Source organism: Ciconia boyciana, chromosome 2 (genome assembly GCF_034638445.1).
Source record: "Ciconia boyciana chromosome 2, ASM3463844v1, whole genome shotgun sequence".
Classification (NCBI taxonomy): Eukaryota; Metazoa; Chordata; class Aves; order Ciconiiformes; family Ciconiidae; genus Ciconia; species Ciconia boyciana.
Window position 1 is genome coordinate 23,733,195 of NC_132935.1, and position 14,385 is coordinate 23,747,579.

Consider the following 14,385-nt stretch of genomic DNA (forward strand, 5'->3'; position numbering starts at 1 on the left):
CTCCTCCAAGATTAATGGCATCATCTGTACAGTTTTAACAGTCTAATGTTGCTAAATCTCTTTGTTTTGAAATTTCATTGTGCCTGATCTTCATTATTTTAATTGTTTAATGTATTTTAATTAAGGCTCAATTAGATCTAACAGATCCCAATTCAGCCCAACATATTTACATCCTTCTGTGAGCTGCAGGAAGCACAAGACAAACCAGGCAGATTCCATGCCGGTTTTTCAGTCCAAAGACCAGGTACTATTTTTGCCACTGACTTATGTTTGACTGCAGGCAAGTCATCTATCTTTCTGTTTCTCCAAGGGATTCCAGCTTGCTGTGTTTATAGTCTAACTGGGTCTCAGCACAGGTTGACATCTTTACACGCAAGTGCTATGGAAATAACAATAGCAACCCACAGTCCATCCCATACGCAGCTGCCTTCTAACTGGGACTGACTCCTGTTTGTACGGAGCACAGGAAGCAAGACCGTGAAGAAACACGGAGGCTTGTAAATATGCATGTCGTTTCAGCGTAAAACATGGAAACCTCCCTTTCCTCCCCACCCACCTCATATCAAGTTCTGGCAAGATTTTGGTACTTCCCAGAGGACAGGCTCTCTGCCTACGTAGAGGGATACCTTCTACTTGCTGTGCATGACGCAGCCCCATCGGAGCCATGCCAGTCATCTCCTGAAAACGCTGTTGCTTCAGCATGCGCAGGCCTGGCCTCCAGATCCCCCGCACCATCTCTGCAACAGTGCATCTTCATTCTGCCCACATCCAGGCTGCAGGGAAGGATCTCGCTTTGCCAGGGGTGGAGCCAGTTGCTTCTTCTGAAGATGGAGCTGGGAGAAGAGCAAGCAGGTATCATGTTTTCCTTTCAAACAGTGAATGAAGTTGCCTACCTTCTCTTCCCCATCACCCTAACCCAGCACTTCAGTGGGAAGAGCATTCACCCAGGACACAGGGGACCCAGATTCAATTCACTCCTCCATCCGAGATAAGACAAACGCATTTCTTCAGGACACACTCTTGCTATCAGGCTCCCCAAGGGAACCTTCAGCTCCTGCTAAAAATTTGTCATATTTGTCCAAAAATTAATGACAGAACATTGATCCTGAGAGCAATCACAGGTCTGCTGGCCAGAGCTCACAGCCGAGGGCGAGGAGATCTGGTTCTGCTCTGTGCGCTAAGGACTACTTCTGTGTCTCATCTGGTGATTATTACTGTGTAAAATAAATAAACTCAGATTACCTTTCTGAGGAGTATCAGGGTTCCCTAGCACCTTCCTTGCAGCAGTAAGCAGTATGATGAAAGACTGAAACCACCCTATAGATAACAAATCAGACCTTGACTTACTTCATCATAAAAACAAGATGGGAAGAAACAAACATATGCAGAAACCTGCCGTTTTCATCTCCACAAGGAAACCACGTGCTAAAGCCCCCCAACCTGATAAAAGGCATTCCCTTCGGCATTGCAGGCAGCCAACTGCACGGGGTCGTTAACTTGACAGTAACGAACATATGCTCCAAGGAAGACGCAACAGGTGTGACACAAAAAGAGCACATGCACTTGGTCCAGCAAAGATGCCCCCCACCAGGTTACAGAACAAGCCCCCACTGGTGCTGCACCTCTCACAAACACTGGTTTTGCAGTATCCACGGTTTTGTGGGCTAGGCAGCCAGCCTTCTCTGAAAGTGTTTCATTCAAATTAGTTATGACCCTCTCCCCAAAAACCCAAGAAAAACAGTATCTTACTTCAGAAGCTCGGTATAAAAGAAGCGGAGAAGAGGATCTCTAGCAAACATGGAGACAGAATTTAGATTTTAAAGCCCTAGGAGCAAAAAAAAAGTGTGCCTCCTTTATTTTTAAATGCCTTTGAACATTTTCAGATCTGTAAAAATATTCAGCTAGAACAACTGTAATCAAAATAATATACTGTGTATTTTTGTAATCTAGTTTGGGGATTCTTTTCCACTCCCAAAACATAACACAGGCTCGTTTTTAGGTAGAGAAACATTTGTATTTTTGCAATTTATTTTTTCTCTGAAGAAAATGCGCTTTTAAATTACATGCAGGATGGATTAATAAATGTGAAGCAGTTTGCAGGCTGCTAGAGCTGAAAAAATAATTTGAGAATTTGCAGTGTTTGGGCCAGGTATTCTCGCATCCAGCCCTTTTGGCGGAGACAGTCCCCATGGCTGGGTACAATTCAGCTGATGGCTTGCTCTTCGTCATGCTGTCAGCGGAGCTGCCGAGCGTTTCTGACTCAGGTGGGCAGAACACTTCACACCCCAGTAGCCATGACCACAGACTGGGAGGAACCCAGCAGGAGCTATTGTTGCCAAGGGAGAATTTGTCAGAGCAAGAAGCTCGCTGGGGAGTCCTGGGGAAGGGAGGAGCAGGCCAAAATCACCACCAGTCTGTGGGAGGAAGATCATGGCGGGGGGGGGGGGGGGGGGGGCGGATTTTTGGTCGGTGGCAAACCAAGGCATAGAAAAAGAGCACTTTAGTTCCATGTATATCCAAATGAATGTATTGAAGAGCCCTCTGAACATCCTTTGAGCTGCTATGCCTTATTTACTTGGAGAGGTGATATGCTGGAGGTATAAATTGTTCTGTGAATGTTGGAGTGGTGCCTGGGACCGCATGAGCCGCGGGCAGGACATGCCTAGCAAACTCCCAAATCTTCCTGGGAGTGGCACGCTGCACAACTGCCAGGAGAGGCTCCTTGATTTACAGCTGAGGTACACGCATGCCAGCCTAGCCTGTTACCGGAGAATCTGCAGGAAAAGTCTTCCCCGAGTTTGCATCCAGCTGTTTGAGGGGTAGGTTTGGTATTGTAGATCAAGTACCTGTGCACCAAGAGCTTAAAAGTTTCATCAGAAAGAGAACTCCTAACCGTGTTTGCCTCATCACAAGCTATCTGTAGGAGATGGAGAAAATAAATAGTTTGGAGAGCTTCTTGTTCAGTGCTGAGCAGCTGTAGCATATACCGCACTGACTCATGGATTTCAGCATGCTCCATGGAGCTCAGGACATTTTGAGAACTTCCTGCCTGAACATCAACCATAGCTCTAGCTGGACACTTTCGAATCCCCACCTGGTCTTATAATCTGCTTATTAACATCCCTGCCTCATTGCTTTTCTGATAGTTGCAGGATACAGTATAGATCTTTCCATCCTTTAAGACCATCTATGGATTTCATCTGTAGTAGTGATTTTTATTGCTTTTTCTTCAGCTAAATTCTGAAACTAGATATGCCTCAGACTTCTTTTAATACCCTCCTTCCTTTTTATTTTCACAGCAGGTGGAACATTTTCTACACTAGGTTTTTTGGGTTTATTTTTTTCCCCAAAATCTTGTCCCTCCACATATTCTCCTTAGAAGAGCACCCAGTCTCTGCTTTTGAGTTCTGATCTTTCCTTGTGCAAACCATCTTCTCTGAAAATTGTCACTGGTACACATCTTAATCCATGGCCTAGCAAGTCTTCCTGTGCGCTGTTGTCTCCATACAACTTTTTGCATTTCCAGGTGTGAACTGTAACCCGCTCTGGTGACAGTTTTTCTGTTAAAGAAGAAAAATTACATTGTAAAATCTGGAGCTGATCAGCAAATCTGTTGGTGAAGCTCAGAGGAACTCACAGCATTCTGAAGTTAGTCTACTGCTAGTATGGCTGCTCGCATGCTGCTTATCGTATCATAGAGATCATATGGTTACAGCCTAGTTGCACTCTTAATTAGCCTAGGCAGAAGCCTGCCAAGTTTGGAAAAAAAAAAATGTTTAACTGAGAAGTGAGACATTAACTATTTGAAAGAGAATAACATCCATAAACTTGGTAGTGTCCTTCAGCAGTTCAACTTTATTCTCATCAAAACTGCATTTTCAAGTTAAGTGATAAGAAAAAGATAATCCAGAAGTTGGGGAAAAAAAAGAGTACCTGCCCTGTGAGACCTTAGGCCTGGAGTTTTTGCTTTAAAAATCTTTCCTCGATGCTTAGGTTTCAAAGTCTGCCCTAGATAAATGACGAGAAAGATTGGCTTGGTAACTCTGGCCCTGTCTTGCAAGTGACAGGGTAGGATCTCAGCCCCTTATTCGGGTTCAGGTTTTCCATTTGGCCACAGGAAAATCATGCCGACATTTGCCTGAGAGCTTTGTCCCTACAGAGCCTTATCCTGCAGGACTGGGTGTAGATGTCAACTTGCTGCTAACCTTTAAATGACTGTAAAACTGTAACTTGGCCACGTTGCAAGCACTCCCACTAATTTTATACTTCCTGGGGCTTATCTATTATGCAAAACCAGACAGGTTTCACAAGCTGGGAAGTTGTGCAGAAGAGCAGCTTTTATCACAGCCCAGTACTATGTATGTGTCTATTCTTTGTTTTGACATCAGCTCAATTGTGTCCTGTTTAGATAATTGACCAGAGAAGAGCTACAAAAACTTTCCATGCTAGAAAAGGTATCCATCTTGAGGAAGAACCTGACAGAAAAGACAAAAAGGAGACAAGGCATTTTTCTTTGTTTCTCCAGCTAACCTAATTTGTAAAGTATACAACTCTCACATGGTTTTTTAGAGCAATATAGACCCTGAGGGACAGTTTAAGTCTCCATAACTTATAGGAATATTCTAAAAACATTGTGATGTTGCGTTGGATATACTGTTTGAAATGTGTGTACAGATTAAAAAAAAAAAATCATTTGCTTAATTCTAGTTAGATTCTTTTAAACTAGATTCACTAGTCCCACCACACAATGGCTGGATTTTTAAAATGTCAGGGAGCTGTCAGGGGGGCACAGTAAGAATTGACAAACGTTTGATGAGTATAAATACCAAAGCAGGAGATTCTCTAGTCAGGATGGAAAGGGGTCAGTACCAATTAGTTTTGTTACAGCTATCAATATGAGCACATCCTAACAGCCCGGTTGAACTTTTCGGATGAAGAAACAGCCATTAACTGGCTCCCACCAGGGTATATCTGAGACCTCATTACCAAATCAGACAGAATTCTTAGGCCGGTTAAGTTACAGGAATTTATGCTGAGCCAGGAGAGCAAAGGGAATACAAAGATAGTAACAGACTCTAGAGATTCTGGGAGGAAAAAAGGTGTTCAGGGTGGGAAGGAGGAAGAAGAGGCAGGGCAAGAGAATCAAGTTGCTCTGCAAGAAATAAAACAAACAAGGCAGGGTTTGATTGATTGTTTTTGTGGACTGGTGTTCTTTGTCTCCTAAAATCTCCTCTGCCATAACAACTTCAGGTTCTCTTCCGAAACCCACTCTCCATATAGGGCACATGCTATGCTCAATCAAAAATCTTCGAGCATACTCTGGCAGGCTGGCGGCTCTCAACCGCTATATAAAAGCTGGCTTCCACCTGCCTTTTCCACAGCGCCGGCATTTAATTACGCGCTTTGTCCTCTGTACAGCTGCAGTTTTTCACAGACCTTATTCATCTTGAGATTTCAGCTCATCTTTCAAATTTGGTTGAAATTGGGTCCCAAAGTTTTTAAGGGGAATTGCTGAATGTACAGAGAGATAAACAACACAATCTCATAAACCTCATTTCAAAAGCAACCAGGCTAAAAAATGCCAGTTTTTAATTTCTGATCCTGTTCATGCCAAATGTTGTCTAACATTTCAGCAGCAATCTGTGGCCCTGAGAGCCTCTTTCAATATCCTATCAAGAATATAAAATAAATTGTGATAAATGTAGTCAGTATAAAATAAAATGAGTTTAAATTGGTTGCTGGGATGCAAAACTGAAGTTGACAGGCAGTTGAGAGGAAACTTGCAAGAAAATGCTTATTTTATGTATTTCTTTGGGGCTTAGCAGGCTGGAGCTGTCAAGATGGTTTTGCACATGCTCGGCAGCAAAAACAAGGGAACTGAGCAATTTTACCAGTGGAAAATGTAAGTTCCTACTGCATTAAGAAAACCTTCAAGGTTAGAAATGCTATTAATGCCTATAACTTGAATAAAGTTACTTAAATACGTATTTAGGGGCCTAATTGTCCCTTGTAAGACTACATCCTGAATTTCTTCAGTAGGCTGTTGTGATAATTTTACCAAGGGCTTGTGAAAATCTAAATAGAATATATTAGTAAATTCTCCTTCATCCATACCACTATTGAACCATTCAGATACCAGTAAGAGATTAATGAGACAGATTTTTGTACTCTAGAAATTGTCATTTCTTAGACCACCTCATAAAATGACCTTTGAGGTGCTGTATCATTCCATTTTTATGTGGAACTTCAAATGATCATCTAATACACAATTCACTGTATTAATAATTCCTTGAATTAATTACCTTTTAAAAATACAGGTTCAATACACTACCCATTGATCTTTTTAACAGCAAATGTTTACAGTGACAGTTTGCATATATCCTATAGCAGCTACGCTACTTTGTCTTTGATGTCCTCCAGAAATCCTCAGGGTGTACCCTATGAGACTGGTAACTTGCACCTTGGCATTTTTCTGATGCTTTCAACTCTAACAGCTACTGTATATTTCTAAAGAATGTAAAGAAAATAAATAATTTTTCACTTAAAAAAATAACAGACAAACTAGCTCAGGATAAATGCATGGAAGACAAGAAGGTCTGAAATTAAGTGGCAGAACCAACTTGAAACAAGACATTATGGAGCCTTTTTCCTGACAATCAACGTTAAAATAACATTAGCTAGTAAGCTCAAATAAATAAAAAATAAGTCCAAAAATAAATCAAAGGAGGTATAATAGAATGATGTTAGCCTCAAGTTTGCTTCAAGACATCCTGTCTCTTCTGGTAACACTTTTTAAGTTTTATCTTGCTCACTCAAGAGCAGTTACACATAACGGAAATGAATACAAGCTAAAAAGAGTTCCAAGTTCCCAAATCCCAATAGCTATTGTTTGCAAAAAGAAAAGAACTGTTTTCATCTATAAACCAACAGAATTACTCAGGATTCAGTAATTCAGGGTGTAATTCAGTCCTGTGTGGAGGACCAGGATAACACCGATGCACAGTTCATTTATCAACACCATATTAAATTCACTCAAACTCATACTTCCAGCCCCGGAGGACCCACGTTCAGCCAGTGCTCCCAGCAGAGCGGGTGGCCAACTGCCTTCACACATCCCAGGGCAAAGCACACCCATTACAGCACCATCCATCTTGCTTCCTGTAGGGAGAAACAGAGAAGAAAACATATGTGGTATGCTCTTTCAATGTATCTTTGGAAGATGCACAAATACCTCAGCATTGGGCAATCGGTTAGGAATGAGAATATAATAAAAACATAATATATAAAACATATATATTCCACTTGCAGGCCTCTGTCTAGCCAAGTGTTTTCAAACACTCGCGTTAGATCTCCTTTTTGTTGCTGATGGTTGAGGATATTTCATTTGATTTCTTCACGATTCTGATGACTGCAGCAGCATCCCTAAAACGCTCCTTAGCTGCATTTCAAAATAGTTTGATTAATCAATCTTATTCAAGAGTGATGAACTTTGTTCTTCCATGCAGCTTTTGAGTTTGCATCTAATACTGTAAAATCAACTCAGGTACAACACAGAAACAAACTGAATTTTCTATGGGAAAGTAGATACACCCAAAGCAATGCCAAGTTGCCCGTTTTCAATATGAGCTCTCAGCAATTCAAGAATTTGCACACTTTTACATTCAATATGTAGGTGCTCAGATGTCACCAACACACTTAAACACTGCAATGAACGGAACCAAATGAGACCTGTATATGGACCTACATCTTATACATAACAGCCTTGCCACCCAGTCCTCTCAAATCCTCCTTCCAGCTAACTGGTTACTGAAAGTTATTGCAGCCCTTCAAGTGTGGCCAGGTCCTGATGTTCTCCCCCATCTCATACACTAAATGTTAGAAATAAAAGTTACTTAGATTAAATTCAGCTTTTTAAAGACACCTGTGCAAACTTAAGTCTTTCATACCCTTCTGGAGCTTTTTCTAAACAAGAAAGAACAGCATCTAGCTTCCTTTCTTGGAAAGGTCAGTAGGAAGTAAAGAGCAGTGCTGATTTATCTTCATCATTTGGTGACAACTTCTGTGGAGGAAGCTGCCATTTTACATCACTTTTTTTCAGAATGAAGGAATGTCCTAACTTAAAATTCATCACTTCTATGCTGTTTATTTGGTGGGTATCCTGACATCCTTCTTGGATACTTGTCACTTTGGTGACAAGATGTTTGCAAACATTTTTGAATTATTTTTGTGAAAATGACTTTTGCATTTTATTGACAGCCAAATCTGAGGAATCATCTTTGGGGACACTTCCAGTCATGCACTAACTCTCTAATATATATATTTAAACTAGTCCACATCCAAAATCATTTCAGGATTTTAATCTAAGGTACAGGATTACTTAAGCATGACTCACTGGTACTTCGATTCTTCAGCTGTGTCATTTTTTATAAAACTAGACTATGGACAGACAGGTGAGGAGGTTAGAAAAGGTTCTCAGGACATCTTGATGAGGCAGAGAGAAAGGCCATGTGAGATCCAGCGGCTCTAACTACTTTCCACTCAGTGATGGAAAATAGCAGCCTTATCCACAATGTATACGTTTTATCACTGGCACCTGACACAGAGTCAGAATCTGACTCATTTTAGATCACTGGGGGGAAAAAGGGAACAAAAAGAAAAGAAAAGTCTAAAATGCATCCATCCTTCACTAAAGTCTCTCAGTTGGGTCAACCTACAAGACTGTCCTGAAGACAAAGGGTGTCAGTTCATCCAAAAGCACAATCAGACCACAAAGGAGAGGAATGAAATGTCTCATTCCCTTGTGCAAAGCTTGAAGTTTGGCTTGTAAATCACAGGCTGTGGCCAAGGAAAGAAATAAAGATAGCTAGGACATATTCCTAAAAATGTTAATAAATTTTTTATTCCAGAAAGGTGGTAATACTCCAACGATCTTGCTTTTGCTAAGTGGGAGGCAAGAAGCTCAAAGCCCTACAGAAGCACACAAAGGCTGTATAAGAATACTCCTATATACAGTACAATCACGTAGCCTGAGAATCAGCCCAGAAAGGTATGTATGTAACAAAGTCACAACAGTCAGGATTTTGAGCAAGCAGCTTTCAGAAAAGTAGCTCCTGACAGCAGGAGAGCACACGACAGAGCTGCCAACTCTTCTTTTTTCCCCCTGCAGGCCGTAGATTTGCAGAATCATCTCCTGGTCTCCGGAGGAATGCCCTTTGCTAGGCTGCCTTTCCTCATTTTCCTGTTCCCAGGAAAAAAACAGTCAATCAGAACATCTCCATTTTCTAGCAGCAGCCTCGTTAGCACCGAGAGCAGCCTCCGCTGCGCCTTCCAGTCCTGACCACATTCTCTGACTTTTCAGAGCTATTCCTACAGACTTCCTGGACTGCCTTCCCTGGCCTGTGGGAGGGTAACCCCCCAAAAATCCTGCCATCCTCTTCTAGTGTGTGGATAACCCTGCCTTGCTACCCATCCACTTTTAATTAAATATGGTTAAGCACAGGGAAGAATAACTAAACACTTAGGGGAGAAAGGATGAGAGGGAAGAAGAAAGAACTAAATGCTTTGTTAGAGGGAGAATAAAAGATATCTGGGGTCATTCCCCCCCACCCCCACCCCATCCCTCAATTTCTTCCTCTCATATAAGAAAGAGAGAAGCAATGTAAATAAACATACATATATACACTTTTATATGCAAATGTGCCTAACTCTACAAATGAGTTTTTGCTCCTAGCTGCCGACGAGTACGCCTGACAGTCTGAGATAGTGAAAGTGCAAGTCATCGAACAAAAAGCTGTGTGGAGAGCAGCAGGGAAAATGCATTTGAAGAAAAGGGAAACTGCTTAAAGCCTATCTTTTTAAGAGACAAAGTTTCCTGGTCAAAACTGCAATAAACAAGACAAAATAAAACATTCCACACGGGAGGAAAAGTGCAGGAAATATAAGAATAGAAGACAGCAGGAGAGTATCTGTTCAAGAGACAGCATATGCAAAGGTGAGTAATGTCTAATTCCTTGGATCTGTTTCAAATGGCAGCGTTCATGAAATCCAGAGGAGTGGAAATGGTGTTTGGCAAAAACAGCCCACTTAAAGGGGAACGAGTGCAGCGTCTATTGACATATGGGGCTGTTAGCAAACAAAAACTATGGTTAGTGGCAATTAGGGTTGTTGCAGGAGACGTTCCATTCACTCCAAAAACAGAAATAATGGAAAGGAGTGAATGGAAAGGCTGATGTTTTCCTTCCACAAAACTATTAACATTGCCTACAGTATTGCAGCCTACTTCACAAGGGGTTCCCCTATATTTCTTGGAGGTAATCAAAAAGCAATACATACCTGTGCTTCATCTAACATACGCTCCAGTCTGGATTCTTTATGTACTTTTAAGGATTATTATTTTTCCTGTATCAGTTAATTTTTCATCGTGTTACCGCAAAACATCCAAGTACCTCTGAAAACGTATAGTCTATATTTGGGTGGTTGCCATTTCAATGAGACTTTTCTACAAAATAAAGGTTTAAAGCTTATGTTAAAAATGAACTCTGTAACATAACTTGAAGCAAGTTGCAGCAAATGCTGTGCCATCATACCATCTGTGTTCAAGTACAGCTCTCAAGCTCTCCTCCTATTCCTTCCTAAAGTGGAAAATAATGATAAAAAATAAAAACAGATAAGATGAAGAAGCATTGTGTACTGGAATACATTATGAACCTGAGCCTTACGATGCTTGTTTCAAAAACGAACTCCTCTGTATTTGTATACCCCAAGAAAGCATCACTGAGGAAGTAAAAAGGAAGGTTATATTCTTCTTTTTCACATTTAAATTAAGCAACAGTGATGTTCTCACCTGACACAGCTAGTAAATTTTGGTGAGCTTTGCTCTACCCGATATTGCCCACTTTGCTTTTTTTTAGCTCTCTTCACAAGCGTTCCAGCAATATTCCACAGGAATGTGAGTGAAATTCATTAAACCTTGGAGTAAATGGAAGGCACTAGAACTGATGAGAAATTAAAAAAAAAAATACCGCACTGTTAAATCAATGTCTAAGATAACAGAAATTGCTGGACAAAACTTACACGGAGAAAAATGTACATGATGGCAAACCCTAATATACATCTTAGGCCATGAGAAAGGGTAGTAAAAGATCCATAAACTAATGCTATAGGTAAAATGCCACCACAGAAAACGTAACTGTTCTTTATATGATACAATTTTAAGGGTAAAAAAAAAAGCCCTATTCTTGAAAAGCCAACTTTGTCATGCAGAGCTTAAAATAGCACCTTTCTGATATTCAGTCACAACACAGGATCATTGTTTTGAAGATTTTGAAATAAAACCCCTGTTCTGGTCATTTTATCGCACTGTCAGATCTACAGTCACTTCATCAGTGCAGGGTGGAAGGAAGACAAGGAACATGCCAAGAAGCTATCCCAGCAGCGCCTGGAAAAGACAGAAAGAGGCAGGCAGGCAAGACTAGGAGGCACGAGGCAGAAGGCAACGCATCTGCAGGAGAACATGTTGATGCTGCTTTCTCTGGTACCATACCAACCTGGTCCTGGCCAGTCACTTGTCAAGAACACAAACACATTCATAACTTCCTCTTGCTTTCCGAGAAGCAAGCACCTCACTCTTCCTATGCTATTCCCACATAGTGCCCTACCAACAGGTTTTTATGACTCTTGTCGACATAAATACACGTCCGTCCTGCACTGTGGCTATTTCTGTGCGAGTTGTTTTGAACACTTAGTAAAGCAAGTATTTGTGATCCGAGCAGGAGTCGCTCAGAAAGCTGCTGCCGCTCGATTTCCAGTTACAGCTCCACAGCTGGGATACGGTAACCCACCACGTGACCACAGCCTGAGGTTTTATATGAGACCTGGCATTGAAAAGGGCTAGGGCGGGTGCTTGCCGGAGCCTCCCATGGGCACTGGAGCCTGGAGCAGGCCCCTGGGAGAGAATCTCCCTCTCCCGCTGGAGATGCTCCTGTTCCAGATGCTCCTGTTCCGTGGCATTGCCAGATACGACATGTGTCTGGGAGAGAAAAATCTCCCTACCTCCTCTATCCTACCTGACCCTTTTCAAAAACTATATCGAGGTGCTTTCTCCATCTTATTATTCTCCGTCTTATTTCTAATTCTGTGAGATAGTGCGGATCCCAGAGCCCAGGAGAAAGCATATGAGAACTCAGGATGCCGCCTGCTTGAGTCAGGGAATCAAGCTGGGGCAAGCGCTTCAAAAAGGGGAGAAGCAAATGCAGGCTTTGAACACCTTTGGGAAACACCCTTTTTTCAAAAAAAACCATTTCCAACAACAGCAATGCTTATTATTTTAATACTCTTCCTACTCCTGTCAGCACGTTCTCATCAACGTTTTCGTGGTGCTGGCCGAAATGCGTTTGCCTTTCCGAGGGAGAGGCTCGCAAAAGGACCGTTTGCATCTGCAGGGCCCGGCTGCGTTTCCACCGCACCGGTCCCGGGCAGGGTCTCTCAGGGCCCTGCCGCCGCTCCCCGGGCTCCTGCCCAGGCTCCGTGTGCCGTCCCCTCCTGGGTCTTTCCTTTCCAACCCACAACCTCCTTCCCACTCCTGCTCCAGTAGGCTCCCGGCACGCGGTTCGATGCCTTGCTGGGCACACGCAGGCCGTCACGCAGACCCGCGTGCTCCGGGACAGTCGCCGTCCCCTCTGTACCCCGGAGCTCACCCACCGACCTGGCCTCCGTCGCAGGCGCCCCACGTCGCGGCCCTGCAACGGGAACTGCGGCGGAGGCTCAGCCAGGCCCCGCGGGGGCTTGGCAAAGGGGCTTTAACTGGAAAAACTCGGCCCTCGTGGAAAACACAAAGCCAGGAGAGGTCGCTTGGGGTGTGTGGTAAATGGGGGGGCGTGGGTGCCACCCACACACAACCCACGGCCACATGAGGCGGTGCCGCCCCCGCCCCCCCCGTTGCCACACGGCGCCCCACACGGACCTCCTCAGCCGACCAGCGGCGAAGGCAGGGGAGGGTGAAGGGGGCTCCCCGCGGGGCGGCGACCGGAGCGGGCCGGGCCGGGCCGGGCGAGGCGGCTGGCGGAGTGTCAGAGGCCAGGGCTGAGGGGGCGGGACGCCGCCTCGCCCCGGCCCGGCCCGGCCCGGCCCTGCGGCAGCTCCGCAGCGCGGACGGCCCCCCGGCTCGGCTCGGCTCCGCAGTCGGGCGAGGGGGGGGTCGGGGCGGGGGCGGGGGCAGAGGCGCGCGCCCGCGGGCGGGGCCGCCGGTTCTAGGCGTGTCCCGTCGACCCGCGCGCCGCCGGCGCCCGCGGCGGTTGGCGAGGCCTCCACCCTGTGGCGCGCCGGGGGAGGCGCGGGCTCGTGCTCGCGCCTTCGCCGTTGCCATGGCCCCGCTTGACGTCACGGGCGGAGCGCTGCCCGTGCGTTGCGGCGCGGTGATTGGCGGAGACGCCGTGTGTGGCGCTGGGAGAGAGGCTGCAGCGCAGCGAGCCGCGAGACAGGCACAGTCCGCGCCGGCCGCCCGCCCCGAGACACCCACCGCCGCGCTCCCGCCGCGCACAGGTAACGGGGCCCGCCGCGCCGCCCCGCCTCCGGCCTCCGCGCCGGGCGGCCGCCCCGGGACCCTGCCCCCCGCCCCCGGGGGCTTGGGGGGGCCGAGCGAGGCGGCCGGCGGGCAGCGCCGAGCCCTCCCTACCCCCCACCCCCACCCTCCGGCCTCGCCGGCGGCGGCAGGGCAGCTCCGCGAGGAGGGAGCGGGGCAGTGGGAGCAGCCTGCGCCGCGGGGGCCGCTGCGGAGGGCGGCGGGGGCCGCGCAGGTGAGGCCGTGGCTGCCCCCCCCCGCCGGCGAGGAGGGAGGGAGGGGGGGAGGGGAAGAGCCGCCGGGGGCGGCGGGGCGGGGGAGGGGGCGGCAGGTGAGGGCCCCGCCCGTGGCGCGGCGGGCGGGGGCGACCCCTCGTCCGTGGGCGCGTGGGGAGGGGGGCGCCGCCTCCGCGGGGCGGGGGCCGGCGCGCGGGGCGCGGGCGGCCGCCGCTGGGTGTGGTCTCCCGCCGGGAGCGCTGCCCGGGCGCGGAAGAGCCGCAGCGGCCGCCCCCCGGGAGGGCTCGCTTCACTCCGCTCCGCCCAGCCCCCCCCATCCTCCCCCCCGCCCCGGCCGAGGGGTCCGGCGGGCAGCGGCGGCCCCCCGGGGACAGGCGGGGGGGGGGGTCCTCTTCCGCCGCCCCCTCTTCCCCCCCCCCCGCGTCCCCCGGGGCTGGGCCCGCGGGCTTCCCCTCGTCCGGCCGCTGCCGGGGCGGGGACGCGGCATCCTCCTCCGCCGCCGCCCCCGGCGCTGGGCGGAGGTGAGCGGGATTAACGCGCGCTGAAGTGGGCTGGGCTCCGGCGCAGATCCGCCATGACAAAGGCGGCCGG

At 46.9% G+C, this 14,385-nt stretch overlaps 1 protein-coding gene and 2 long non-coding RNA genes across 7 annotated transcripts in view; 1 reads left to right on the forward strand and 2 right to left on the reverse strand.

Annotated features, from left to right (window-relative positions):
- Positions 1 to 631: 631 nt before the first annotated feature.
- LOC140647217 (uncharacterized) lies at positions 632 to 1,861 on the reverse strand. Its single transcript, XR_012040701.1, has 3 exons — positions 1,750 to 1,861; positions 1,243 to 1,317; positions 632 to 833 (listed from the first exon to the last, which is right to left on the reverse strand). It is a non-coding gene; the product is annotated as an uncharacterized lncRNA (long non-coding RNA).
- A 173-nt stretch (positions 1,862 to 2,034) lies between these two features.
- On the reverse strand, positions 2,035 to 13,787 carry LOC140647470 (uncharacterized). Of its 5 annotated transcripts, none has more exons than XR_012040785.1 (6): positions 12,962 to 13,787; positions 11,278 to 11,437; positions 10,844 to 10,994; positions 10,333 to 10,498; positions 7,045 to 7,158; positions 2,035 to 3,560 (listed from the first exon to the last, which is right to left on the reverse strand). It is a non-coding gene; the product is annotated as an uncharacterized lncRNA (long non-coding RNA). The 5 variants fall into 5 exon arrangements; XR_012040783.1 differs by adding an exon at positions 10,587 to 10,631 and having other exon boundaries at positions 11,278 to 13,787; XR_012040786.1 differs by lacking the exon at positions 11,278 to 11,437.
- YWHAZ (tyrosine 3-monooxygenase/tryptophan 5-monooxygenase activation protein zeta) overlaps positions 13,401 to 14,385 on the forward strand; it is a 28,214-nt gene continuing 27,229 nt past the window's right edge. The window contains exon 1 of the mRNA XM_072852092.1: positions 13,401 to 13,539. The gene's annotated coding sequence lies outside the window, so the exon portion shown is untranslated. The remainder of the gene's footprint in view (positions 13,540 to 14,385) is intronic.